We start from the raw sequence: 5,682 nt of genomic DNA on the forward strand, positions 1-5,682 counted from the left end.
AAAATAGATACAGTATAGGTATAAGTATTATAGATACGGTATACTAGTAATAATAATAATAGTAATAATGGTAAAAAATACGGTATACATATATGTATTGTAATAAAAATAGGGTAAATAATATTCTTTTAATAATAATTAAATAATAATGGTAATTATAATAATACTAACAGTAAAAAAAACACAGGCTTGTATATGTTGCGTACAGGGGTGTGCTTAATTAATATATTGACATGTTGATTATATCATAAGATCATGGGTAAAACATAAACCCTAATGATGTAGATTCAATCATAAACGATAAAATAAGAGGTGTGTACCTGATTAGCAGTCACCACACCAGAGAGGGAAGTAGACGTCATGTTCGTCAGATTGGTCTGGTTCCCCTTTAGGATGTATCTTCTTGATGGTAGTACCGAGTTCTTTAGGGTTGAAGAACTCGTAGTAATGGAGAGAGAGGAGGGCGATTTTAGTGTGATGTTATGAGGGTCTAACCCTAATCCCTCTCTAGTAATCTCCTTATATACACCCAAGGGGAAACCCAATTAGTTAATTAGGGTAATCTGGCCCATCAACAATTACCAACTAATTTATTATAGGTTTAATATATTTTGATCCAAATAATATAAATGATTATAATGGCTACACAATTAAATATAAATATAATAATTATATTTAATCTTACATTCTCCCACTTAGCCGAGTAATCATTTATCATGAGTATTAGATTAGTCTGATCAGAAGTTAATACTCATTTTAGCCTTAAACAAGTACTATAGCAGAGAAATACAGCCGTTGAATCATTATGCGACTCAGGACCCCCATTAGTCATACTATAGCCTTAATTTAAAACCTAACAGTTATGATCAAAATACAAACAAGCCCTTTAGCGTTTGATTTGTATTTATAGTTGTCTATATGTCATTACACCGGCAGAACATATGTAAGAGACATACAAAATCAAACTGATGAGGAATATTAAAAGTTAATCATTCATAGTACGATATGCAGTTGTACATAGTCATCAATAAACCCGTGATTATTATAAGCGCTTACATAATAGTTATGGGTGATAGACTTTTAGTTATAGGATCCTTAAGCATATCATGAATGCATTCGATACAAAGATTTAGTTTCCTCAATTCGTTCATAAACGAATAATTAATTGTGTATCGAAATTTAATGCAGCACCTCTCGAACTGTTACTGTTCAAGGAGACATGGTAGCTGACTTTATCACAATAAGTCTTCAATATATTAATTATATGGAGTTAATAAACTTATGAGTCCACTGATAAATTTCCAACAACATTTAGTGGCTATATTATGTCGTTATAACTTAGGTTGTTATTATCAGTTCATTATGACTCTTCCATAAGATAGGTTTGTCTGCTGACATAAAGATATACCCGAAATTACATTTTGTCATCTTTTAATATCACAAAGTTAGAGTAATCAACCGGTTTGAGTTCTCACTTCTTCTTTAAATTATAGCCTCTCGTTTCCTTTAAAGATATTGTAATACTCTATTAGATGCTTCACGTTTATCTAGACATATCTAGTGTGTTGCAATGTGAGTAATATCTAAACGAGTATAGACTTGAACTTACATAAGACTTCCAATTAATGAAGCGTAAGGAAATAATCTCATTTATCCTATTATCCTCTAAAGGAGAGCAGTACTGTTTGTTACATATGTAAGGACCAATTTAATGTTAAACTTATGGAACGGAAGTAATGTCCCATTTGGTCTATCTCAACATGTTATGATATCTATTATGTAAGAGATATCTCTGAGATCTATTATATCAAAGTTTGTGTTAACAATGCTTTGACTTATGTAACATATACCTGTCAAAAGAATATCATCTATATAGACAAGTTTAATTTAGTTGCTCCCACTCATTTTGAGGTAGGTTCATTAATCCACTTGATTCTTGATGAAAATAATTACGTTAAGATCACATTATGATGTTTGCATTAACCCATACATGGATATTATTGGCTTACAATGAAGCGTTCTTTAACCTTCAGTTTGAAACTTTAGGTTGTTATCTAATGAACATGTAAATGTGTCAGCCATTGTTAGGGAAAATTCTTTTAATGTTCATCTAATGTAGCTTTAAACTATTATAAGCTACTAGAACAGTGATGATCCTCAAAGAAATCTTTGATAATTTATCTCTTCCTAAGTATAACCTTTGACAATCAATCATGCTTCTTTGTGTCTTAACGTTTATATAAGGATTTGGTTTAGTTATGAACACTCTTAGGTAATTCAATCAAATCCCAAACGTTATATGAACACATAAAATCAGTTTTACTAGAAAACGATTTTATTCTATTTAGAAGATTGATTAACTCTACTGGCTTAATTTGAAGAGATAGGATCAGTAAACTTTTCCAAAATCCATTTCAACTTCAGTTAGGGAGGTTATGTAATCATCAAAGTTAGTAGGTTTTTAAACCTAGATGACCTCCTGAGTTGATTGTTGGGTTTGTTAGAAGTTTCAGTTTTATGGATTAGCTCTTGATTAGGTTTCTATCATTTCTAGGATTCTAAGTTTGTAAGAGTTGGTGCAGTATGGTGTACAAGAGGTGTAATCGGAGTTAAATTTGGAGTGAAATTTAATGACACTCTTCCCCCCGTCTCTTGTATTCTTTGCAAGTCATTATAAGGACTTTGACTGCTCCCACTGACCTTAGAAAACTTAAGGAACTCGGCATGCTTAGGGTCAATGTGTAACGACTAACAAATTCTAATAGAGAAACACAAATTAATGACGTTAGTCGTTGTAGTTTCTCTTGTTGAGAATTATGTTAGTTTAGATAAGAAATCTAAGTGTGCCCACAATTAAGCAACAATGAAACTTTTGTAAGAGTAGCATTAGATTTTAAGGAGACAAATTTTGTGGAACAGTGTCGTGATGGAGCGGTGTCTTGTACAAGAGGTGTAAATTGAAGTAATATAAAGTTTTCACTCCCCACCTCTTGCAACTATTGCAAGTTATTATTAAGACACTTAATGCTCCCACTGATCTTTAATATCTCTAGAATGCTACAAGAGAAGTTTCAATGAGCTACGTGACGTGGGAACCTATCACATATACGTTAGACTTTATTTGATTCCTTTAATGTCCAGATATCATGAGAAACTTTAGGGACATATTTAATAGAAATCTTATTAAGTACATATATGAATAGATTTCTTTTAAAAACTGTGGGCCATATACGACAAATTTAGATACAAGTAGATAGTCTTTAAATGATAAATGAATTATGTCTTAATGTTCCATTTGGAATAAGTTCCACGAATGTCAATGAATGACTTATGATGGACCCATACTTATTCCTTGAGCCAAGTGATATTTAGGGCTATAACGTCATGATTTAAAAAAACACTTAGAATGAGATTAGATAAGAAATCATCCTCATTAACCATGTCATGATTTCTCATGAATTTTGGTTATAATGGATGAAATTTGTAAGTCTCATTTTCCTTCTGTCAAATTTTTCATTTGCATGATGACAAAAGTTGTGAAAGTGTAAGGTATCATCTAGTTTTATCTTAATAATGTTTCAATCCAGGTATTTAGAACAAATAAGATGAGAGTTTAAGATAAGTGTGACTTTATGTTGACTATGCAAACCTCACAACCTTCATAACATTGCTTAATTATGATACTATATTCTGATTAATACTCAGAATATATAAGGTATCGAAAAGCGTTGTTAGAAGACTGCTCATTATGGTTCTTATAGTCTTAACATTTAATTTTGTCACTAACTCTCATGTTAGTTATTTGTCGAGTTCTGGTAAAGAAACGTGTGGAACTAGAGTCAACTAATCATGTGTTAATAGGAATATTAAAATTAGCAGACTTAGATATCATAGGAAGTGACTACCTAATTAATTCATCCAACTGTTCTTTAGAATAATGGATAGTCTCGTTGCTTATGTTTAGTCTAATGACATAATTATGCAGTGAGATTTTCCTTTGAAGAAACTAAAAGTTGGAATTTTTACTTGTAATTTGTCTATAGACCTTAAAACAATCCTTTTTTAAATTAAGTGGTTGTAAGGTGAGTAACAACTTATTTTCCAGCTTTAAACATTTATTTATTTGTACATATGTTGCTTATCAACACACTCATTATACTTTGGTACTTTTGAGTGTTATAGTTGATTTATAAGGCATCAAATTGTACAAGTGAAAATCTTAGTATGTAATGTACTGGAAAAATGTACTTATTTCCATGCGTAAGCCCTTAACTTTATGGGTCATGGTATCGTACATTATTATGTATTCACATATACCACTTAACTTTATAGTTTAGAATTTTAAAAAGAAGGCATGCATCTTAGGAGTTCTAGTGATTATTCCATATATAAGAGATTAGCCTTAGGGAAATCTTAATCTGGAATAACTTTAGTGATAGCATTATGTTAGAGAGTTCTTGATTATTATAAGAGACATCATGTTCGATTTGTCCTGATCATCATGCTCTAATTTTCTTCTTTATAATCTTTATCAGAAGAGAGCAATAGGATTATCGTGTCTTAAGAAATAATCAAGGATTTAATTTAAGAGCTAATTCCAATAGAAACTTTAAATAAAGCAAACATTTTGGGTTTAGGAATTAGAGTGGATGAGATATAGGTAGAAGTAAATTATAGTGAGTAAAATTATGGGTACTTAAAATAAAGCAGACGAAAAGATCATAAAATTATGTAAGGATCATTGATATAAGGATCATTATATGAAGAGATTGTGATATGTCTATTACTAACATCAAAATAATAGACTTAGTAAAGTCCTACTTAAACAAAGACAAATCAGCTTTGGCCAGAAGTGTAATCATTTAAGTATGTGTGCAAAGTAATCGTGACAGATCAGCTTTGGCCAGAAATGAGACAATCACTTTAGTTATGCACTTGTCAAGCATGCTAAACATAAATGAATTAAATCAGCTTTGGCCAGAATTAAGACATTTCACGTTTGTAATGCATGCTTAACATAGCTTTTATAATACTTGAACAATAAATAGATGCATCAAATCAGCTTTGGCCAGAAGTGATACATCAGAAGCTCATTCAAGTTAAGCCATTTTGGTTTTGTAAAAGATTATTTGATCCTTATTAATTAACTAAGTATTTACAAAACCAATTATTAATTAGCTAAGTCTTAGTTCACATTAAACAGCCTAAGTTTTGAGATTTCGAGTCATGGTCTCGAGTCGTGCTGTTATGGTTTCGAGTCGCAACCTTAGTCTCGAGTTATGCTGTTATGGTTTCGAGTCGCAACCTTAGTCTCGAGTTATGCTGTTATGGTTTCGAGTCGCAACCTTAGTCTCGACTAATCACGTTATGGTTGCGAGTCGCAACCTCATGGTTTCGATCAATCACGTTATGGTTGCGAGTCGCAACCTCATGGTTTCGAGTAGCAACCTCATGGTTGCGAGTAGCAACCTCATGGTTGCGAGTAGCAACCTCGTTAACAGCTGTTTTGTGATAAGGTTGAATCAACTAATTTTAATGGATTTGATTATAATTTAAGTGTGCCCACAATTAAGGGGTGTACGCGGCGTCTTGTTATCCCCAATCACCATCTTTCAAAACCCCCAACCACAAAAACCACAAAATTCACCAAATACAACATAATTCTACGGGTGAAAATACATA

This window comes from Helianthus annuus, chromosome 6 (genome assembly GCF_002127325.2).
Source record: "Helianthus annuus cultivar XRQ/B chromosome 6, HanXRQr2.0-SUNRISE, whole genome shotgun sequence".
Classification (NCBI taxonomy): Eukaryota; Viridiplantae; Streptophyta; class Magnoliopsida; order Asterales; family Asteraceae; genus Helianthus; species Helianthus annuus.